Genomic DNA, 25,684 nt, shown 5'->3' on the forward strand with positions numbered 1-25,684 from the left:
GTAGAATTGACTTTTTGCTAGTGGAGGAAAGGTTCATTTCTGTTTGGGTTTAGACCAGTGTTGTTCAACATTCATATTATTGACATTTGGGGCAAGGTAATCTTTTATTGAGGAGCAGCGCTCTCCTGTACATTGTAGGATGTTTAGCATCATCATTGGCCTCTACTACTAGATGCCAGCAGCAACCCTCTTTGCCCCCCACCAAGTGGACAACCACAAATGGCTCCAGACATTGTCAAATTTCCCCAAGGAACAAGGTTGCCCTAGATTGCAAACCACTGGCATAGACAATACTTCTCAGGGATGGTGGTTTGGGGAGAGGTAAAAAGGAAAGGTTATCGAGTGATTTGTGAAAAGAACTTAGGGAAGGGAAGGGAGGCCCAAGTCTGGAGTAGGTGTGTTGTCCATAGAGAATTTTCCTTCCCTCATAAAGGTCTGAGTCTTAAGGTACCATTCATTTGGAAATTCAAATGAAAGTTCAAGTGTACTAGAATTTTAATCTCTACTTTTCTACACTGTAATTATTTTCTGAAATTTCCTTAACATTTCAATAAAGGTATTTGCATTTCCATGAACAGGTAGCACAAGGTCTTGGAAACAGTAAATGCAAATATGAGAAGGGATTCATGGGTTCCATTAGGGAAGGGGCCCAATCCTAAACCACTCTACCATGGTCAAAGGAGGTTGCTCTTTGTATCATGCAAGTTTCTGTTGCAGCCATTTGGCTGAGAAGAAAGAGCAGAAGTTGCTGGAATAATTATAATATTATCTTAAATTTATTGGGTACTTACTATACACCAGGCACCATATGAATTATTTTACCTGTATCGCTTCATTTATTTCTCAACTATATTTTGAGGAAGGTACTGTTTTTAATCCCTCAATATTACAGAGAGAAAACAAGCTCAGAGATAGTAGACATTTTGTCTTGTTACTTAGGTAAGATACGATATAACTGAGATTTGAGGCAACCTGGCACTACAGCCAATGATCTAGGCTCCTTTCCAGAAAGTGATGGAGTGGTACTGGGCAGAACATCCAATCAGAGTCCATTACACCCACAGACCCCTAGTCCTAGGTTATACTAGAAGTCCAGCATTATCTCAAATACAATGATAAATTCCAAAGAGGTCTAATCATTCAATACTTTAAAAAATTCATTATTAATTCATTATTAATAAAATTCATATGCATGTATTAGATATAATATCTTTGACTTAAAAAGCTAAATACGAGTATAGGTATTTGGTTATATGTAGTTATCTTGTGTAAAATAGCATCTTAATATTATAATGGTAACTTTGACATGCTAATAACAAAAAGGGAAGAGGAAAATCTAGAGAGAGAGAGGATGAAGGCAGAAAATTTTTGTTCCCTTTGTTGGTCTTCAATGGGTTTCCCTCCTTTCTGTTATCTTCCTTAATGTTAAAAAAAATCGCGTAACTTACCTTCCAAGAATGGGAGATGATCTCTGTCAACTGGCTTTCAGCCCTGGTGTTTTAATATCCTTTACCAATTGGTACCTGCCATTTCTGATACTGTCATTATCTCCTACCAGATGAAGTTCCTTGAGATATTACTTGCACCTTCCATATATGTTTCTAATCTTAGAGCCAATCAACAGGCTGTTGATCTAACATAGAGCCATTTCTCCACTTTTCCATTCTCCATATTCCATCACCAACATCTGCCTTCAATTTGACCTTGGACTGTAGTCTACAAATCCTTGTTTTCTAGTGTCCTGAGGAGAGGTAAGTCAACTCCTGAAAGTTGAGATGGTGATAGGGATTGAATTTTGGGAGTGAGAATGGGACTGGAGCCTTGGGAAATGTTAAAATGTTATCAAACAACAGAAGCCAAAAAAGCATTCGGGAGGAAATAAGAGAATGAGATGAAGAACAGAGAGGGCAGGGATCAAGTAAGAGACCAAAATGTGCTGTGAGCCCAGTAGTCATAGTTTTTGATTTTCATCATCATAATAAAAATAAGACAGGGCTGGGGAGTCAAGGATCAAATTGATTTGAAGGTACTACAGTTTGGAATTGGCTGATTCTGGTTATAAAGCTAGGTAAAGAAGCAAAGGAAGCCATGAGAGAAATGGTGGACTGGGAGAAATGTGATGGTGTATGGCAAGATAAGAGATAGAAAATCAGGATATTGAGGGCAGGAGGAGGGCATTCCAAGTATTAGATGTTGGAAGTGGAACAAAATTATCCCTGTGTCACATCGCTGCCTAAATGGTGGTAAGCCCTATTTTTTTTTTTTTTTTTACAAGAGGAGAAGGACTGGCAGAAGTTATGATTTGGGTTGTTAGACCCATCTAATATTCAGTGTTGTTTTTTCTTTTTCCTCAGAAGGTTTGATGAGAGAAATTATTTCTAATTGGTTAAGTATTTGAGGTTCCACTCCCAGGCCCATCATCCATTTCCCTCTCATACACTGAAGCAATATACAATGGGATGATTTTGGATTTTGATGTTAAATTCACAAGTTTAAGTTCTGCTTCTCTTATTAGCAGTGTTACCCTTAGCAATTTACATGAGGGTTTTGAGTCTCAGTTTCTTCATCTGTAAAAAGGGTATGGTATCAGCTTCTTCACAAAAAGTTTTGAAGATAAGATAGCAGTGGTAAAAAGCATTTTGCAAATGTGAAGAGTTGTTGCTTTCTTTTAATGTCCTAATTTCTCTTTAAAATGGGGTTGGCAGATTTTGCAGAGGTCTTTCTTATTCACCTCTGTATCCTTAGTGCCTGATTTATTGACTGGTCCATAGCGAGTGGGAAATATTTGTGGAATGAGTGAATGATTTGATTAATAAATGAAATTTACAATAACACTATTTGATACATAATTGAATATGGCTTTACGGTAGGCTATCCTAGATCTAACCCAAGGAACTTGTAGGCATGAATCTGTAGGACAATGTTAAGGCAAAACTTCTCAGTGCTATCAAAAGGTTTGAAATCTTCATGTCTACAACCCCGAAAATTGTTTACTCTGGCTTCTTTTTCTTCTAGGGGATCATTCATAATTACAGGTCAATCTGGTGTCAATCTGGTGACGTCTCAATATCTGTTGCACTAAATTGACCGTAGCAATTCTTAATTTTTCTGATCATTTCATAGTGTCATTTCCTGTGAATTATTTTAGCTTTGCTATCAGATAAGGATTTCCGACTATCAATACAATTTTGCCCTGGGCAAGCTCTGAGGTAGTGTTCTTAGTTCTCCTTTAAGATGACTCTCTTTACATCTTTTGACATACTACTAATTTACAGAATCATTTACTGTCTAGAGGTCTTGATTTGTTGGACATAATATTTCTACAGTCAATTCTAACCCCAAAGATTTTGCTTTTAGAAAAAGGAAAATTTGGTGCAAAAAGTTGAATATAGATGGTGGCACTCTAAGCTCAAGTTATGCTATCTTTTTTTTATGGAGGAACTATGTGCAATCTTACAGGAATGTTTTAATATTTAATATACAAGAACTGTAATTTTTCATGGGTAATTGAAGCTAAATCTGAAGCATTAAAAAATTAACCACAGCAAACTGAATCTTTCAAATGAAAGATAATGTCTGCTCTTGAGTAGAGCTTTGTTTTGATTAATGCAAAGATGGGAGTGGAAGTGGGGGAAAGTTCCTTGACTCTTCATATGTTTCCCAATGAGGTTTTGTGTTGTTTAAAATCTGCAAGAGTCGGTTTATTGAGCTATGGGCTCATGGAGTAAAGAAATTGGATTTATATGATGAGCTAGTAAATCTACTACCTGACTATTATAGCCAGAGAATTTATACATTTATTTTTTCCTTTACTACTATGTGGAGAATTCGGTGTACTGGTTAGAACCATGGACATTAGAGCTAACCTGCCTGATTCGAGTCATACTAACTAGATGGCCTTGGCTAAGTTTTCTTTTCTGTGATTCAGTTTTTGAATCTATACAATGGAGATGATGATAATACTAATATTCCTAGGTAGTTGTGAGGATTAAATGTATTAATAAATTCAAAACACTTAATCTCTGGCACAAAATAATAGCTAAAAAATTGTACCTATTTATTTTTGTCTGGCATCTGAATTTCACATTTGCAGGGCTGGTTTTCTTTTGGTCATTTTAGCTTTCAGCCCCCGTTCTATGGATTGGGATGGCCATGTGTCATTGACTCAGTTTCATTGTTAGGTTGACCAAGAACATGTCTTCTGTCATGAATTCATAATATTGAAAGAACCGGATTTGCAAGTAGATGTTACCTCACAGCTCACTGCTGAAGTCTTATTTTGTAGCTAGCTTGTTTCTTAGGTACAGATACTATAGAAACCTATACTGCATTGTGCTGAGGTCATAGCTGACAACACTAATAAAAGAACTATTTTTAAGTGTGGGAAAGAAATAAAAGTCTTTTTGAAGCCCAAGATAAGTCAGCCAGATAAAGCTTCTAGAAATAGAGGAGTGCCAAAAAATGTTTAAACATGGCTAGATTATTCCAACAATGAAATGTTAGTTGCAGTGAATAGTTACTGAACTTTGGCTGAGAGAGCTTAAACTCCTACCACAATGCATGGTACACAATAACCACTCTCTGTATATTTGGTGTTAATATGGCATGCTCTGAGCTAAGTATTTTACCTGTATTCTCTCATACAGTGTGGCACTGTGATGAAGTGAATTGTTTTGCCTCTTACAAATGTGGAGACTGAGTCCTGGAGAAGTTAAATAACTTGCCCACGGTCCTGGATGAGTAAGTGGAATAATATAGACTTCAATGCAGGCCTGACTTTAAAAACCAACATCTTATCCATATGTGCTATTGCTTCTCAATGCTTTACAACAGTTTGGGGAAGCCCCGTGGTCCGCTTGGTAATTGTGGACAGCATAGTAATATCCATGTAGAGACCTTATGAAAAGTAATGATGTTGTAAGTGCTTTGTTGTGACTGTGGCAAGTTATTCAATCTTTCCTAACTTCAGGCTTCTCACTTATAAAATGGATATAATAATATTTACTGTATACAACTATTGTAAGGATTAAATCAGGAAAAACATATGGAGCACCCAGCACACGGTAAACCTTCAGTAGATGTTCTTTCTCCTTCTCTTTCTCTTCTTGTGCTAGGCACTGGCCATTTACTGCATGAACTATAGATAAAATGTCTGTTGGGTTCTCTCTTTCAATTGGTAAGTCACTGTTAAATCATTTTAGTAATATGACAAGAGATCAGATGCCATTATAGTGGGGGGAAATTTAAACAAGAGACTTATTTAACAAGGACTTACTCTAATCACAGTCCCAAAAGCACTGTACCCCATCCTCCCACCATTCAACTAGATGAGGATTCATTTGCAGACAGTAACTGATAAATCTCTACAAGTCCTATAGTTCCAGTTACAAAGCCTTGGCCACAGGAGGCATCCAGTACATGTTTGTTGCTTCATTGATTCGAAGAAGAGGAAAGAAACAAGATATTGACCATCTTGACTTTATTTTAATAATTTTAATAATCAAATTGTAGAGGTCATTCTTTTTTTTTTTTAAATTTTCTAGCACACCGATCTTTGTTTAGACTAACTAGAACACTTAAGCACTGAATAATTAAACCAATCATTTGAGAATGTGGATGTACTCTATTTAATGTTAATTTTTATTTTATTTTTTTAATTTAAATTCAATTAATTAACATATAGTGTATTATTAGTTTCAGAGGTAGAGTTCAGTGATTCATCAGTTCTATATAACACCCAGTGCTCATTGCATTACCCAGTTACCCCATCCCCCCACCCTTCTCCCCTCCAGCAACCCTCATTTTGTTTCCTATGTTTAAGAGTCTCTTATGGTTTGTCTCCCTCTCTGATTACGTCTTGTTTTATTTTTCCCTCCCTTCCTCTATGCTCCTCTGTTTTGTTTCTTAAAATCCGCATATGCGTGAAATCATATAATTGTCTTTCTCTGACTGACTTATTTCGCTTAGCATAATACCCTCTAGTTCCATCCGCATCATTGCAAATGGCAAGACTTCATTTTTTTGATGGCTGAGTAATATTCCATGGTGTGTGTGTGTGTGTGTGTGTGTGTGTGTGTGTCTGTGTGTGTATACCACATCTTCTTTATCCCTTTTTCTGTCAGTGGACATCTGGGCTCTTTCCATAGTTTCGCCGTTGTGGACATTGCTGCTATAAACATTGGGGTGCATGTGCCCCTTCGGATCACTACATTTGTATCTTTGGGGTAAATACCTAGTAGTGCAATAATTGCTGGGTCATAAAATAGCTCTATTTTCAACTTTTTGAGGAACTTCCATACTGTTTTCCAGAGTGGCTGTACCGGCTTGCTTTCCCATCAGCAGTGTAAGAGGCTTATCAAACTCAACACCCAAAGAACAAATAATCCAGTCAAGAAATGGGCAGAAGACATAATGTTTTGATCTCTACATCTGAAACCAATGATGTACTATATGTTGGCTAATTGAATGTAAATTAAAAAAGACATAATGCTAATTTTTAAATTTGAATTTAAATTACCAAAGACTAGATCTGAGTATCATGAAGAACTTCATCCATCGGTAACTATTTGCTTCATTTCTTCAGTGTACCAAGCATCTTAAAATAAGTTTCTGTGCAAGTGTTGAAATTCAGGTAGGTATTTAAAAAAAAATTCTCAAAGCAGATTCACTATTGACAAGGAAGCAAACACCATTTCATCATCTGGTTTTTAAAAAATTAATATTTTGAGTAGCGACAAAACTTGAAATTGGTGACTTCACTGATTGATCTAGGTTTACTGGTATATAAAAAGATGACATTGTATCCAGTTTTAAAAATGCATGTATAAAACATTTTAAGAATAATTTTTACAAGGGGCACCTGGGTGGCTCAGTTGGTTAAGCATCTGCCTTCAGCTCAGGTCATGATCCCAGGGTCCTGGGATCAAGCCCTGTATCGGGCTCCCTGCTCAGCGGGGAGCCTGTTTCTCCCTTCCCCTGCTCTTGTGTGCTCTCTCTCTCTCAAACAAATAAATAAAATCTTAAAAAAAGAATAATTTTTATAGTTCATTTCTTCAGAGATCTTAATGAGCTTTGTGTATACTTTTCTAAGTGCGAGGAAATTTGGATCTAAAAGTAAAAACAACCAACCAAAGTTTGTTGGAAACTTTTCTTCTATGTAGGTAATCAATCTGTAAGAGTCCTGGTGCACCAGCTGGTCCCATGTTGAATCTTCAACGCCGCTGGCTTGTTCTGTTCCCTCGTATTGACATAGAATTATCTGAATTATAATTCTTGTTTCTGAGTACTTACCATACATCAGTTATATTTATTCTCTTATTTTTTTATTATTAGTTCTTTTCATAAGTCAAGTCATTTAAATTCACAGTAACATTATAGGTATTTTACCAATGAGGAAGCTGAGACCCAGAGAATGTAAGTACCTTGCAAAGCGTTCTACAAGTAGCAAGTGGCAGAGCTGGAATTCTGCCCCAGGTAGGCTTCGATATAGACGTTGTGATTTGCTTCTTCATTAGTTAGCCTCTGAACAAGTCAGGTGCTGACCTTAACGTCACATGCAGCATTTCAGGGAACTTACCCCCACTGCATGGATCCTCTCCAGTGACATCTGTGGGAGGAGAGGAAGCAGACCTCCCTTTGCCTCCCAAGGGTCTGCTGTGTGTCTGCTGGCCTCACCCGGGCTTGTCGGCAAGTTCATTCTTAATGTGAGATGTAGTTGCTTTCTTCTTTAGCAAGGTTTATACCTCAGCCTGCCTTCATTAAACCTCCCTTTTCTCTCTTTTGCTTCCTTTTTCTCTTTGTGGGGTTTTGTGGGTGATTAACTACTTGACTTCTGTGAAGACAACTGGTTGCTACTGACAAAGTGGTTGGCTGCCTAGGAAAAAACCTCTTGGATGCTGTGCTAAATTGACCCTTCTCTTCCTTTTTTTATTTTTATAAATTGAGAGCCACAGGAGTGATGGAGCAGCAGGATGACAGAACATGGGGACATTACCAGCCACCTTGATAATGGCCCTGCTACTTTACTTGGCCATCATCTCCTTCCTGATGCTCTCCCAGGGAAACAGCAGGCCCTGAGGTCTCGGCCTGGGAGAGAGCTGCAGAATGAGGTTTCACACTGGGGGTGAAGATTAAGCTCTGAGTGGCGTTCCTGTGGAGGGTTTAAATGGTGCCAGTTGGGGATGGATTTGTCCTGGAGGTCTGCTAAATTCCACCTTTTCTCTCAGTGAACACTAGTGATTACCTCTGAGTGCCCCCAGAGGCAGCTGCCCACGTGTCAAATACATACGGCTCCAGCTAGGAGCTCGTTGCTATCCCTTCGTTTATCGTGGGCTGTTCACTCTGCCTCCCTGAGCCCTTCATCTTCCTGGGCCACTTACACCACTTGTGCTTGTGGTCACAGATTCACACTGAAATGCTTTGAAAACGCAAAGGAAAACAAAGGTTTAACCTGGGGTGGAGGAAAATCACTTAGACATCTTTTGACTCAAAAGCTACTATAAAAACTTAGGTCATTATTATTCCCAAGGGTTAAAACAGCCTCATTGCCACCATGCTGGGTAAAGGGTGCAGGTTCTCAGCATGGCTTGGCTGACACCAGGGGCTGGACCAGCTCCTGGTGGGGTGTCTCAGCCTTGCTTGCTCGATAATTGTCAGGGGCTGCTTTCCTCACGCCATACATAGAAAGCTGTTTATTTAAGTTTTCTGTGAAAGAGAGAACTTGATTATCTATTGTTCCAAATCTGCCCCCTTTTCCCCCCGTAAGTAAAAAACAAATGGAATCCAAATTAAGTTTTAGATTATCATCTCTGGTATTTATGCAATTTGTGTGAAAATGCTGGGAACGGATCTCCATGGCTGTTTTTGGCTCTGGACGTGTTCCATAGGCGATCGTTGATTATTTTCTCATTAAATACAGTGTTGGCTTTTTGTTCCATTTACTCCCAGAAGTCAGAGAGGCAGCAGAAATGGAGTAGAGACTCTTGAGAGATGAATGTAAGGACACAGAACTCTTGCCCTCTTCATTTATTCTATTTACAGCAATAGATTCCTCATAGACCCTTCCAGTGGGAATGATGCTGGAGCAATAATAGGAGATAAATGGTGTTTTTATGAGGAAAGGTCAAGGAATACGGAGAAGAAAAAAATCAGGAATTAATTTTTTTTAACTACATGAATCATTGTTTTAGAGAAGTTAAGCCTGAAAAATTTGCAACAGGAGAACTAAATAGAAATGGCATTCATTCAATTTACAAAACAGGCATATATTGAATGTCCCACTGTGTGCCAGGCTGTAGAACAGATGAAAAGATTCAATCTTTGATCTCAAAGAATATGCATTTTATACACATTTTATATATGTAATTTTTTTGATGAACCTGGCTATTGAATTTTAGTTTTTTCTTTGCTTTATTTTTAATTATTTTTTACCAAAGAATAATTAACATACAGTGTTATATTAGTTTCAGGTGCATAATAGAGTGATTGAACAATTCTGTACATGACTCAGTGCTCATCATAAGTGTACTCTTAATCCCCATCACCTATTTCACCCATTCTCCCACTCACCTTTCCTCTGGCAACCCCCAGTTTGTTCTCTATATTTAAGAGTCTGATTTTTGGTTTGTCTCCTTTTTTCTTTCTTTGTTTTGTTTCTTAAATTCCACATATGAGTGAAATCATATGGTATTTGCCTTTCTCTGACTGATCTGACTGACTTGTTTCACTTAACATAATATTTTCTAGATTCATCCATGTTGTTGCAAATGGCAAGATTTCATTCTTTTTCATTGCTGAGTGATATTCCATTGTATCTATACCACATCTTTATCCATTCATCTATTGATGGGCACTTGGGTTGCTTCCATATCTTGCCTATTGTAAATAATGCTGGAGGAAACCTAGAGGTGCATATATCTTTTTGAATTAGTGTTTTTGTTTTCTTTGAGTCAATATCCAGTAGTGGAATTACTGGATCATATGGTAATTTCTTAAATAAAATTTTATTTATATTAAATGTTCTTGCCCAGGCAGGACATTGGAAACTCACTAAATAAAATTAGGTCTTAGAAGCCTTAACTTCTCTACCTGCAAGCTTCCTCCCTCCCCACCCTCGCCTACCCCCTGCCCCCTCATGACCTAAACCACAAAGGTTTTGACTTAAAGGGTACTATAAATGCTCCATTTCAAATGCAAAATGATGTAATAAGAATACAAGTGTTCTGAGTCACTATCTCAAGAACCTCTTTGGCCCATCACTTTGAGAACTCAATGCTGGTGTTAGCTGGAAAGGTGGACCTTTCCATCTGCTAGATTTTTTCTTTTTAATGTTTTTATTGTTATGTTAATCCCCATACATTACATCATTAGTTTTAGATGTAGTGTTCCATGATTCATTGTTTGTGCATAACACCCAGTGCTCCATGCAGAACGTGCCCTCCTCAATACCCATCACCAGGCTAACCCATCCTCCCACCCCCCTCCCCTCTAGAATCCTCAGTTCGTTTTTCAGAGTCCATCGTCTCTCATGGTTCGTCTACCCCTCCAATTTCCCCCCCTTCATTCTTCCCCTCCTGCTACCTTCTTTTTTTTTTTCTTAACATATATTACATTATTTGTTTCAGAGGTACAGATCTGAGATTCAGCAGTCTTGCACAATTCACAGCCCATCTGCTAGATTTTTGTGTCTTGAAAACCATACTTGGCTCTCCTATTTTGGTTTACTTTGTTCATATTCCTAAAAAAAAAAAAATGTGACTTTATTGTCATTTTCCTCCCTGCTCTAACTTTCACCAAGCAGTTACTTTAATCATTGAGTTCTTTTGGCTGATAGTAACAGACAATTTAATAGTGGTTTAGGGATTTCTTTATTTTACACAATAAGAAGTTCAGAAGTAGGTTGATCAAGGCTGGTATGATACTTCAGTGATGCCATCAGGCACTAAACTTTTTTCCATAGTTTGCTTTGCCATCCCTTCTATCTTTGCCTTTATTCTCTTGATTCTTGCCTCATTGTTACAAGATGGCTGTCGCACCTCCAGGCGAAATATCTGCATTCCAGTCAGGAAGTTGAGGAAGGAGAAACAAGCAAAGGGTTATGCCATCCAAATGTATAACCCCCCCCCCTTTTTAAAAATCAAGACATATCAAAGCTCTCCCAGAAATCCCACCTAATAAATGCTTGTATCTCATTGTTTATATCTCAGAACTCTATCAGATGGTCAGTAAGGCAGGCTGGGACATTCAGGGATGATGGTAAGTGTTGAATTGCTGACTAGCAAAGGAATGGCCACACTGTGCTCTTAAATCACATGCAGTACTCAAAATTTCAGGGGCAGCCTATAGAGCAAACTTGAAAAGGGGTTGGGGAAGGCAACTTTGAAGTGAATTAATATTAGACCTAAAGTCATGATGGTGTTCTCTCATCTAACCAAAAAAGTAATTGCCATAAAACATCAATACTTTGGGGGAGGGGGAAATTAATTGGGACTCCTTTTTTAAAAAAAATATTTATTTATTTGAGAGAGAGAGAGAGATCAGGGGAGAGTGAGAGAGAAACCTAAGCAGATTCCAGGCTGAGCACAGAGATCGAGATGGGGCTCAATCTCACAACCCGGAGATCATGACCTGAGCTGAAACCAAGAGTCGGCCGCCTAACCAACTGTGCTACCCAGGTGCCCTGGACTTCTTTTTTTAAGTAGAAATTTTCTTGAAATTAAAAGAATATAAGCAAACATTCTTAAAGTTTCATTGTAGATCTTATGGGAACCAACTAAAAATAAAAGATGAATGTGAGACAGGTGAACTTAAAAAAGAAATTGAGCACTGATTCCTGTTAGACTGGCCTTGATTTCTTTAAGGCTTAAGGAATGTGGGCTGTTTTAATTTTCTAACACAGAATTTTCATAATATTATCAATAGTGTCTTCATATGTTTCTTACAATCAAAAGATACACATTTGCTGATGAAATGAATTGCTAATTTTTCTTCAAAATAAGATAGGAATCACAATGACTCACCTTTAGTTGCAAGAAAACAAATAAATTAACAAAAACATCTAAATTTTCTATTTTTTGGCATTAAACCAGATGTCTTAGTTATGGAACCATTTTTATAAAACTTCCTTTGCCATATTAAATATACAAATGAAAGATTTTTATGACATGTAGACTATATTTCTCTTCTCCTGCATCTGACTTTGTCTTCTTTGGATCAAGAAAGATGGTGCTTTGAGACTCAGGGAGATTAAATTTGAGAGTGACATCTTCTTGGGCACTCTAATCCATCACATCAGAGAACCCAATTACCTTAGTGATCATTGACTAACTACTGGTAAGAGAATCTCCAAAATGTTGTCCTTCCAAGCCAAGGCCAAAGTGCAAATAAAGCTTTCAACTAACCAAAGCACGCTATAGTTTCAGCGTCTATTTGCAAAGAGATCCTTTAAAAGTCTGCTGCTCTAGTTTACTACTTATTTTTTCAACAGAAGGACCAATACCACGCAGTGATCACTTGTCTACTGTAAACAGGTCCTAGTGCTTGTAAATACTACACATATCACCATCCTTATTTGTACTGTTTCATCCATAGCTTCACAGAGAAGGAATTCAGAGAGTTTTCTCTATGTCTAGAATAAAATATTTCTGGGTCTCCAGGCTGAGAAGGTAGGGAGAGTCCCTCCTCAGTAGATATGTATACCTACAGCCATTTAAATTCAGGCCTGGAAGACTACGGGGCTTATGAGTCACCAGGAGTGGGACTTTCCAAATCTCAGCTCTGGTAATGTTTTTCTCCAGACATTATATTTTTATATGAGAGAAGAGATGTTCAGCAGTGTATTTCTTACACTTTAAAATAAGCAACAGTGCATTGGAAACTCCTGAGACTTTAATATGTTGGTGAAGTAGGTCCTTTATTACAAAAGAGGCATAAGAAAGTGCAGTGATGCACCCAGCCCCTAGAGCAAATGAAAGGGGGAATGAAGTGTAGAACTTAAGACCACGGTTCTATCTGTGAAGAGTACTACAACGTCCATTTTCTTATTTGTGATCACCTATTTGTTGTGACAGGCGCATTATTGAATCCAAAACGCCCGTCATTTCCTTGCTTCAGATCTTTCAAAGAACACTGATGTTCATAAAGTCATTTAACAAAGACTTATTGAGTCTGTTTGTTCTAGGCATTGTGCAAGGTGCTGGGCATACAAAGACGAGCCAGACATGTCCATTTAGGAGCTCACATCTAGAAGAGGACTGTGAGGACAGACACTTAGAGCAGTAATTCAAACACAGGGTGATCTGGGCTCAAATGAGGGAGATGTAGACAAAGTATTGTGATGTAGTATAGTATAATGGTGAAAAGCATGAACCCTGACTTCAGACTTCCTCTTTCAAGTCCTGGACTCAACTTAGTGGCACTATGACCCTGGCAAGTTACATAGGTTTCTCTGTGTCTTAATCTCCTTACTTGAAAAATGCGTATAGTAATAGTACTTATCTCTTTTTTTTTGTGGGGATTAAACAATGGACCATATCTAAAGTACTTATAACATTGGTTAAATACACAGTAAGTGCTATGTGAGTTTTGACTGTTGTTATTATTACATGGAGCCCCCAAAATAAGGGAGCTCAACTTTCCTCTGCCGGGGACAGTTCTATAGAATAGATGATACCTGACCTGGGTCATGAGGAGTGAGCAGATTATCAGAAAGGACTACTGAGGAGAGGGACCCTCCAGGAAGAGAGAGAAGCATGGGCAAAGGCACAGTAATTCTGTGTGGCTGATGCAAAGTGTGTGACTGGGATGGGGGAAGGAGAGAGGGTAAACATAAAGTTAGGGAATAGGCCTCGTATGCCATGCAAAGGGGTTTAGACCTTAAAATCCTATACAGGAAGAGCAGCTGTGAATCCTTCTAAGTAAAAATCACATGATCCAGTTTGTGTTTCTGAAGCTCACTATGGAACCATCCTAAGAAGTGGATTGGAAAGGTGGAGTCTGAAAGAAACCTTCAACCAACCTTAATTCATTTTTTACTAAGTCCCGTGCATTAGAAATAAAAACAGGTGTAGGCAATTCTCTTTCCTTTGGAAGTCCTGGAACCTGTCTGAGGGGCAGAGATACATGCACTTCAATGTAGCACAGTTTGATAAGTGTTATTCTACAGTATGACTGAAGCAGCATAGGAACACCAGGGAGGGGACAATTCATTCTGTGAGGGGAGGTGTGGGGGTCAGGAGACGTTCATGGGGAGGTGGCATACTAACTGTATGATCACATGGTGTGTTCATGGACTAGTCCACATCAAGAGCAGTTTGAGATAGTGTGTGATGGGAGAACATGTAGAAAGGAAAAGTGAGTTTGAATGCCATATGAATTGAGGGTGGTCTTTATTTATAGGGAGTAAGGAACTATCGAAGATTTCTAAAATATGAGAAAGCATTATAGTTGTGAGGAAGATCTTTGGCTTTAGAGACTGATAGACTTGAGTTCAAATCCCATTGTGATTTGCAAACTGTGTGACCTTGGCAAGTTCACAAAATCTTTCTAAACCTCAGTTTCCTCATGGGGATGATAAGAGCATCTACTTTGTCTTGTAGGTTTTAGTGAGAATTAAATGAGTATATAAATACATAGAAAGTACTGGGAACAGTGCCTGGGAGGTACCTAACACTAAATAAATCATTGTTGTTATTATTTTAATTGTATCTGGGTGGTTTTGAAAGATCGTTCTGGCAGGGACATGGTAGCCGAGGGATGAGAAGCAGGAAGACTGGTTGGGAGTTGTGAAAGTCCAGGCCAGTGGAAGGCAGGAATGGGCAGGAGCAATGTCTCTAAACAGGTGGGATAGGATGTGCTTGAGGTATCTTTCAGTGACAGAGGGGACGGGGAGGGATGTACTAGGGTGGGAGGCTGATTTGAAGATGGTGGGGCAGGGGCCCCGAAGGAAAAGTAGAGAGTGGGGTTTATGCTAAAGGCGACTCAGCTTATTTATCTGGGCAATTAAATGGATGGTGAGGCCATTGCTTGAGAAACAAAAAAGGAGAAACTCTAGGCTTGGAAAGAAAACAAAGTAAATTAGATTTTGGCTGTATTACACATAAGTTGTGTGCAGACAGCCTGATAGAGAGATGGGGGTCAGGAGACAAATTTGGAAATACAGTTCTAGATATGAGAAGAGAGGTCTGGGCTGGAGATATATATTTTGAGATGATTCATGTATATATCAGGGGTTGGCAGACTTTTCCGGGAAAGGGCCAGATAATGAATAGTTTAGGATTTGGGGGCCATACCACATCTGTTGCAACCACTGGGCCGCATCTTAGCAACATAGCATCCGAAGACAAAACCTAGCGAATGGTTGTGGCTGTGTTCCAACAAAACTTTCCTGAGACAGGTTGCTGTCTAGATCGGTACGTGGGCTGCAGATTGCCAGCCCAGTTATAGGTGGCAAGGATACACGATGAAGATCTTGTGTAAGGACAGGAAGTGATCAAATTGGAGACATCAGGTGCTAGAGCACGGGGGAACCCCAGCATTCAGGGCCAATGGATGGACAGCAGCCAATGAAGTCATGGTTGGGTCGGGCTGTCCTGGCTATAGGCCTTCTGAGTGTCTTTCTGGTAGCACTAGGATTTATTGAAGACACTGAAACTAAACATTCATGCCCTGTTTAATTAATCTTAAAGGAAGGCCTGTCAGGAGGTGGTAAACAAAAGAGTGATGTTAGCATTTTAACAAGGGTGCCAGAATGCCCACTTTATGAGATTTAACCTCGTGTCCTGAACAAACTTTCTTTCATTTATTCCTCACCGTTTTGTCTTACATCTCATATTTCTTCCTCCTCCCTCCCCTTCAATGTCACTTCTCCTCCTCTGTCACCCCCCCACCCTCATGTGCCCACCACAATACCAGGTGGGTAAGATGATAATCATCGAGCCAGCTATTATGAGCAGTATAAACAAATGACAAATCTCTGGGTGCAGGAAAGGTAACAAGAGGCTGATCAGTAGTTCTAGTTATCTTTCCTTCATGTTTATTGCAGTCTGGTGCAGTTATTTCTAAGGGCCTGACATTGATCGACAGCTTCTATTAAGGCCTATCCAGGGCAGCTGGATTGAACAGATACATTAAATAAAGCAGTTATTGCTTTTCATTGCCTTTCCGTAAAATATCACTGCTAAATAGCTTCTGCCATCAGATGCAGTTAGGTACATGGTTTTAATTTGAGGGACTGCTTTATAACACTGCACAATTGACACTGGCCTTTGTTTCCCCTACAATAATGATTGTGTACATCCTGGAGAATTGATGGGCTGTCCTTTGAGGTGCTGTTGGGAGGAGGCGGGAGGAGTGGGCTCCGGCTTTGTTGTTCTCCCTCTCTCTCTTTTTACACATGCCAGGTTTGTCACTTGTTTGCAGCACGGGCAGGAACAATGTCAAGCGAGGGACCTTATCTCAGGATGTTGTAATGTAGGGACTGTAAGCCTTCGCCTGGAGACGAGATAAGCGCAACCTTACAAGCCTGGAGGAAGACAGAGTGGGGGTGGGGGTGTGATTGAGACAACAATGGGAAGCTGTTAGGCGCCTGTTTGCTACAGCTCTTTCTGGTGCCACAGAAATATACGCGTGTGGAACAGTGCATAACAAGCATGAAAATAAAAGTCTGGAATGTTCATCTAATAATGATGTATTTGGAGCAGGATTATGCTGCCCAATGATATTCTTGTTTTATCTCTGGGCTAAACACTGGGGCAGCTGTGTGCTTTGGCACAGTCTTCTGTCCCTCCTTTTGTGTGCTGCATATTAATCCTTTATTGAAGTAATTAAATGTGTGCTTAATGGCAATGAGCTGGCAGAATGAACGTACAATTGAATTAGCAGTTATGATTGGGAGCATGCTACAAAATGAACTAAATGCAATTACTGTAGGCATTTCTTTCTCCAAGTCGAATCTGGCTACATGACATGACTTAATTAGAGGTGGTTAGATACACTTACTCCCTGATCCTCTAGTCGGCTGTCTGAATTTTAGTTAGCGCCCCTTGCCCCACAGAGCCCCTTGCCCCACCCTTATTCAGATTCTGTCAGCAAAGACTCCTGATCTCAGCTCTCTTGCCATGAGGATAAGGTCTGACTTTTCCTAGACAGAACAGGAACTAATAGCGACATCTTGAGCAGGATTCTCTCTGGGTGAAATCTCTTCTGATCACTGGTCCAGGTGTTTGTCTAGGTGAGTGAGAGCCACAGCAGGATGAGGCGTGCTTTGTGAACTGAGGGACAAGTGCCCCAGTACCAACAAGAGAACTTTACTTGGAGGATGAACTGCACGTTAAGCCTCTAGCTTTTTAGCCACTAATGTGACTCCTGGGTAGAGGGTCACCCTTGAATTCAGAAGCCTCCAACAGAGAAGACCTAAACAGACTGTTGACTTTTTGAAGACATACCTGGGCAGGCACTGAATGCTTGCAACACATTGCTCCCTGGAGAATTCTAAATAAGAAGAAATGACTAATGTGTTATATCATCTTTACTCAGAGCTTTGTAACTGCTCCTAAATATTTAGTTCAATTAATGGTTCTCAATCCTGGCTGCACAAGTGAATTCCCTGGAGTACTTTAAAAATACTGATGACCAAGCCCTACCCCCAGAGGTTTAATTGTCTGGGGTGAGGTCAAGATATTGCTAGTTTATAAAAACTCCTAGGTGATTCTAAGTATACCGAGGACTGAGAAACACCAACTTAGCTAGACTAACTTTACTTTAAAAATTTTATTAATCTGCTTTCCTACCTTTTTTTGCAGTGCTCCTTGGCACTCTGCTATATATATATACATATATATATACATATATATATATACTCATATGGGGGGAACTTGACTCACAGGGACATAAGCAATGGTGGATGTCAGCAGATCATAATGGGGTACTAGATAGTGGTTGTCTTAATCTGAAACACAAATTTATAGCTTCTTCTCATTCCTACATTGATCTTGGAGCTACTTTGGAAACTCGGTGCTAGGATTTATAATCCCATCAATTCCTGACCTCCCAGATCTGTCCAACAAGCAAAGGGCTCTCATTAGTCATGCCCCCCCCGTTTTGCTTAGAGTTATTTACCAAGAGGCCAATCAATATTCTATGAACAGACAGTGGGATGCAAAACCCTCATCAATCCATTCCATTTTCTTTTCTCAAAATGGTGGATGGAAGCAGGAGGGGCAACTCGCTATAAAACAGAAGGCAAAACCCCATTGCCACTTTTGAATACCTAAAATGTACATTTTGTTTTATTTTTATTTGAGTGTAATAAGACAGGTCCCTGGTTAGTGGGAGCTCCTGGGTCTATTTTACAGCCTTCATTCTCTTTCCCAGGGCCATAAATGAAACCCTTTCAGCCCTAATGACCACAATGACTTTCCTCGATCATGTTATTGCTACTTTGGCACATTTATTGCTTTCACATGCACTAATGGATGAGTTTGGATATGTTAACAATTTATATATCATTTGATCCTAAAAAAGAAACCCTACTGAACTAACTTAGCCCCCACGATTGAGTAGCTTTTAAGGAGTATAAATGAATTTAATGCTTTAGAAAGAGCTTCTGTAAATTATGAACATGACACCTATTACATTAAGCTGCATTAAGCATTAATACATCTTCATTACTGGCAGGTTGCCCAAACCTCCAAGGTTGAAAAAGCTGCCTGAAAATGTTCAATGTGACAGTCACCTAGGTCAAGATTGATGGTTCTTTTTTGGGGTGTATGAGGGATGCCTATTGACTAGGTCCCTCTTCTACTTCCAGACAAAGAAATGTAAGTGGTGTCAACCAGAGTTCCCCAAAGGGTGACTTTAACGGCCAGGCAAGAACTTTTGTATTCTTGGTGTGCTGTTCCATTATCATTACTGGGAGAGGTCCTTGAGTAGGGAGACACTAGGTATCTCAACCTTTTAAGCTCAAAGATTGAGTGGGGGACATAATGTTTCTTTCTGAGAGAGTTACATGTGATTCCTGTTATTATTCTAAAGTATAAAATTATTAACATTTATTGATAATAATAGCTACCATTTCTCGAATATTTACTATGTGCTTGCACTGCCAAACTCTTTGTATACTTTGTCATTTAATCCCCCTAAAGACCTTGTGAATTAGATACTATTATTTATTGCCTAAGGGTACTAGTTTTCTAGGGCTGCTGTAACAAAATACTACAAACTGGGGGGCTTAAAACAACAGAAATTTATTTTCTCACAGTTCTGGAGGCTACAAGTGTGAAATTAAAGTATTGGCAGGGCCATGCTGTCTCTGAAGGCTCTAGTGGGACAATCTGTTCCATTCCTTTCTCTTAGCTTCTGGTATTGCCAGCAATCCTGGGCATTCCTTGGCTTGCAGACATCTCCCTCCAATCCCTGCCTCTGTCTTCACATAGTATTCTCCCCGTGAGTCTCTGTCCTTTCTTCTTATGAGGATACCAGTCATATTGGATTAAGGGCCCATCTTCCTCCAGAAATACCTCATTTTAACTAATTATATCTGCAAAGACCCTGTTTCCAAGTAAGGTCACATTCTGTGAGAGCGAGAGAGAGAGAGAGAGAATAGTGTCTTGAAAAAGAATGTTCATTAGACTAAAAAATGTGGTAATTGTGAAGGAAAGGGCTTTATTTCAGTTAGAATTCATTAGTGGGAAAAGAATTAAACAGTTGTGACACTTAAAGTATATTCTGTGTGACTAGAATGGTGGGTTACACTTGGAATTGCTAGGGTATTACTAAATATAGACACACATCTTAGGCTCTCAAAGATTCTATAGGTTCAGCTCTACTCTAAGTGATTTTGAGTGAGGTTATAGGTCAGCACCATCAGTAACTGTAGGCCTTAGCAAGTGCCTTGAAAAGTCTAGCCAAAGACCAATTAGTTTGATCTTGAGTATGTGGTTCATTAACTGAGAAATAATTTCTTTTGATGAGGGTAAAAATTGCCAACTGAAGTTGGTTGAGCAGAGGTCAGTGTATTTTACAAACCTTTATTCAGTATTTTTATTTTTTTATTTTTAAATTTTAATTCCAGCATAATTAACATACATTGTTATATTAGCTTCAGGTATTCAAGATAGTGATTCAACAATTCTATACATTACTCTGCTCATCTCAGTAGGTATACTCTTAATCCCCATGACCTATTTCACCCATCCCCCTACCACTCTCCCCTCTGGCAACAACCAGTTTGTTCTCTATGTTTAAGAGTCTGATTTTTGGTTTGTCTCTTTTTTCCTTTCTTTGCTTGTTTTGTTTCTTAAATTCCACATATGAGTAAAATCATATGATATTTGTCTTTCTCCAACTTAGTTCACTTAGCATTATATCCTCTAGATATATCCATGTCATTGCAAATGGCAAGATTTCATTCTTTTTTATGACTGAGTGATATTCTAGTGTGTATGTGTGTGTGTGTGTGTGTGTGTATTACATCTTCTCTATCTATTCATCTACTGATGGACACTTGGGTTGCTTCCATATCATGCCTATTGTAAATAATACTGTAATAAACCTAAGGGTGGCTTTATCTCTTTAAATTAGTGTTTTCATATTCTTTGGATAAATAGTAGTGGAATTACTGGATCATATGGTAATTCTATCTTTAATTTTTTGAGGAACCTCCATACTATTTCCACAATGGCTGCATCAGTTTGCATTCCCACCAATAGTGCAAGAGGGTGCCTTTTCCTCCACATCCTTTTTTTTTTTTTTTTTTTTTTAAAGATTTTGTTTATTTATTTGAGAGAGAATGAGAGAGAGAGCACATGAGAGGGGGGAGGGTCAGAGGGAGAAGCAGACTCCCTGCCGAGCAGGGGGCCCGATGCGGGACTCGATCCAGGGACTCCAGGATCATGACCTGAGCCGAAGGCAGTCGCTTAACCAACTGAGCCACCCAGACGCCCCTCCTCCACATCCTTGCCAACAGTTGTTGTTTCTTGTGTTTTTTATTTTAGCCATTCTGACAGGTGTGAGGTCATATCTCACTGTGGTTTTAATTTTCATTTCCCTGATGATGAGTGATGTGTCTTTTGGCCATCTCTATGTCTTCTTTGGAGAAATGTCTATTCATGTCTTCTGCCCATTTTTAAAATTGGATTATTATTATTATTATTGGTGTTGAGTTGTATAAGTTCTTTATATATTTTGGATACTAACTCTTTATTAGATATGTCATTTGTAAATATCTTCTCCCATTCAGCAGGTTGTCTTTTAGTTTTGTTGATTATTTCCTTTGCTGTGCAGAAGCTTTTTATCGTGATGTAGTCCCAATAGTTTCTTTTTGCTTTTGTTTCCCTTGCCTCAGGAGGCATATCTAGAAAAATGCTGCCATGACCAATGTCAGAGAAATTACTGCCTGTGCTCTCTTCTAGGATGGTTTCAGGCCTCACATTTATGTCTTTAATCCATTTTGAGTTATTTTTGTATATGGTGTAAAAAAAGTGGTCTTGTTCCATTCTTTGGCATGTACCTTTATTTAGTATTGATGATAAGAGGATGGCTTCCCAGACTGATGGGAAGAGACAGAGGAAAAGGAATAAAAGGCTACAGGTGCATTGATAGAAATGTGCAGGACTCTTTTGGTCATTAGTGACAAACCCACTCCAGTTAGTTAAAGCATAAAAAGGGAATTCATTGGCTTATATGACTTGGACACCAACAGGTACATTTGGCTTTAGCCACAGAAGCATCCAGGTGCTCAAGGATCCTGCCAAGATACTGTTTCCATCTTTTGGTGCTGACCTCTTCAGTAGATGTCATTCTCTGGCAGATTTTCCCAGCATAATGGCAAAAATGCCTAGTAGCAGCTCTAGACTTTTACCGTAACAGTGGGAAGTGACTACTGCTCTACCACTAGTTCCTGCAAAAGTCCTGGATAGGAATCTCATTGATTAGACCTGTCCTCCTTGATCAGGAATTGAGAAGGGAGGTGGGAGCAACCACTGGGACGGAGGGGGCAGTGGTTGATGTTGGGCAGGTGGAAATCACAGGTTTACCATGTAGACTTGAAGAGCATATGATTCTTATTATGGCCTCTGGGAATGTTAGCTATTATCTATTGTCTATTATTATCTTTTACTCTTTTAAATAAGCCATACTAGGTGTTAATCCTGTCCCTAACTAAAACTAGTCTTCAAAATATGGCAGTTATCAATAGAAAGTGACAAATAACTGTATTTGAAATAAAGAAAAATACAATTTGAAAAGCTTAAAGTGTCTTTTGTAAGAAGAGTCCAAAGAGGCAAAAACTTCATCCATATCTGAGCTATTTTTCTGCCCATAAAATATAGAGAAGAAAAAAATTATTGAATTATGCTTCAGGATAATCATGCTTTTTTCCTCTTAAACAACTTTATTTTTCTGTAATAGAAGGAATAATATCTTACCCTTATGTAGTATGTGTTATGTGCCAGGCATTGTTCTAAATGGCTTATTTATATTAATTTATTTAATCCTGTGAGATTGGTTCTATTATTATTGCCATTTCGCAGAGTGAGACATTTGAGTCACAGAAAAGTAGGAACTTGCCCAAGGTCGTGTATCTAGTAAGTGAGCGAGCTGGGATTCAAGTCTAGGCAGCCTAGCTTGGGAGACCATGATCCTCATCAATATATTATATATGCTCATTTCAGAAAGTATGAACAATATACAACAGCAAAAAGAGGTCCCTTACTATACTACTGATGAAATGCAACTACGAATAATTTAGTATATTTCTTTCTCCTCTTTTTTCTTTTACCTCCTAGGTTCTGTTTTTTTGTTATCATTGCAATTAAATTGTGTGATGCTGAATACTTTTGCATTGCCTTTAATTTCCTTTATAATCTAGAAATATTTCCCCTTATCATATAATTATTTTAAATAGTGTTTTTAATGCTTGTTTAATAATTTAGCATGTAGGTATGAGGAATTTATACATTATTTTGATTGGATTTTAGATTGTTTCTTTCTTTTTTTTTTAATTTTTAGAGGCAGAGAGATGGAAGGGGCAGAAGAAGAGGGAGAGAGAGAATCTTAAGCAGGCTCCATGTCCAGTGCAGAGCCTGACATGGGACTTGATCTCACAACCCTGAGATCATGACCTCATGACCTGAGCTGAAATCAAGAGTTGGATGCTTAACTGACTGAGTCACCCAGGCACCCCTGTTTCTAATTTTTAGTCTAAAACCAATCTGCTTAACTTTTTCTTACATATATTAGTATTAGTTGACTTGCCTTAATAATCAGATGTTTGTTTCATGAATATGCTTATGAGTAGAAATGTATATTATAAAAATAAAAAATAACTTCTGTAATGATCTCACAGATTTTGATGTAAGATGAATGTGGTTTGAATCTGACTCTGGTAACTCAACCAGATATATGATCTTGGATGGGTTATTTAATTTTTTTAAGCCTCAGTATATTTTTTTAAAGTTTATTTTTTTTTTAGTAATCTCTACATCCAACATGGGGCTTGAACTCACAACCCCAACATCAAGAGTTGCATGCTCTTCTGACTGAAGCAGCCAGACACCCCTAGGTGTCAATATTTTGGTCTATGAAATAACAATTAAAATAATATATGACATCCATAGAACATTGTAAGAGTCAATAAATTATTAATATTCTGTTATAGACTTTTTTGTTGATTATATATATATATATCAACATTAAAAATTTTTTTTCTGGTTCTAGGAAATTCAGAAAATATAACAAAGAAAATTAACATCTCCTATAATATTACCACTTAGAGTTAATCAATGTAAATATTTTCTTGTATTTCTTCCTGATTCCTTTTCTATGTATTTGTATGTATGTTTAATATATATGTAAATATGTTTTTCTATGTAAATATATAGTAAACAGTAATAGAAATTAAACTATATATAGGTTTAAATTCCTCCTTCTCTCTTTTAACTTTTAATGTATTATATTACCATATTATTAAATACTCTTAAAAAGCATGATTTTCTAATGGTTAGTGTAGGATCTTTGGAATATGCTCTGACAAATTATTTATTTATTTTTAGACTTTTAGTTTATTCTCACTATTTTTGCAATGATGCAGTGGAGAAGTTCCATTTACAGAAATCAGTTATCTGCATAGCTCCTTATTTTTTAGTTTTTGAGTTCACATGCTACCTTCTCAAAAGGGTCTTCTCTTTCCATCAAATGCTATGGGGCATTCCTGCTAGCTATATTATAGGACACCACCCTTTTAAATTTTCTTAATAGCATTCTTTACCACTTGAAATTGTCTTATTAATTTGTTATTTTTTACTTACTTTTTATTATCTGTTTCCTTGCCTTCATGGGAATAGGAACTCAATCTCTACAGTGCTTCTTATACCCAGAACTATGCCTAGAACAGTGTTATAGAGGTCAGTGATTCTCTGCAAAGGCTCTGAAGCCAGTCTACCTGGGTTCAAATCCCAACTCAACAATTTACTTGAATATGTTGCTTCCTCCCTTAGTCTTCATTTTAGTGCATCTAACATAAAGGTAATAGTAGTACCTACTTCATATAATAACTGTGAAAATTAAAGGAATTAGTACAAGGGAAACATTTAGAACAGAAGCTAATATATGATAAAAACAAAAACATATGTAGTATTCGTAATATGTGCCAGGTGCTATTCTAAGCACTTTATAAATATTAACTTATTTAATTCTCATGACCAGATTATGAACAAGCTGCTATCATTGTTTTCATTTTCAGATGAGGAAACTGAGGCATGGAGAGGCTAAGTGACTTGCCCAAGGTTACAGTGAGTGAGGGGCTGAGCCATGATTTCAAACTAAGTAATCTGGCTCTAGCGTCCAGGTTCTTAACAGTATCTTATGCTGCCCAAAGCACTTGATAAGTATTAGTTGCTACTATTTACTATAATAAGCACTCCATATATGTTAGACAAATGAATGAAATAAAATCTCTGGTTAATATCTTAGGATTTAGTTATAGAATGGGATTATTAAATACTTGGTTAGAAAGAAATTATTGAGCACATGGTAATAAATATTTTAAAAACTATTAATATGTCTTTGCAAAGAGATACAGGAGGCCAGGGCACATTGATGTCCTAATGCCAAACATAGATGGTACACCACTGGATGCTCAGTAAATGTTTAACAAATGTATGAATAAACAAGTGCTTTCTAAAAGGGTTAGATCAGTATATACTATCACAACTAAGTGTTAAAGTCTGCTTAACACGGTCCCTAAGTAAGACTCACATACATTATAGGTGTGTTGTGATGATTAAATAAAATAATACAGCTATAAACATTTTACAAAAATGCACCAGATATAGGGATTGGGGAAGGTAGGTAAAATTGTGTATATATGTGACTGTCCTTGGCAGTGTTGTGCTACCATATAGAAGTTGGAGCCTACAAGAATGGAGTGGCTCTGGTAAAAACCCTAGGCCTTCATTTGATATCTCAATAGATATATCTTAAGAGTAAAAGCTGTGTCTTAGGAGTAAGGGCAAACTGAAAATAGATAATGACAGACACCTAGTCTTGAATGGAACATGGTGATCTGACTTTACTTTGTGTATCAGAAGAAATTAAATCATTTCTGGTGGTGGATAACATCATCTAGAGCCTAAAAATTTTCATATACAGTGTTTGGCATGCAATACAAAATTACTAAGAATGTCAAGAA

This window comes from Phoca vitulina, unplaced genomic scaffold (genome assembly GCF_004348235.1).
Source record: "Phoca vitulina isolate PV1807 unplaced genomic scaffold, GSC_HSeal_1.0 scaffold3, whole genome shotgun sequence".
NCBI lineage: Eukaryota > Metazoa > Chordata > Mammalia > Carnivora > Phocidae > Phoca > Phoca vitulina.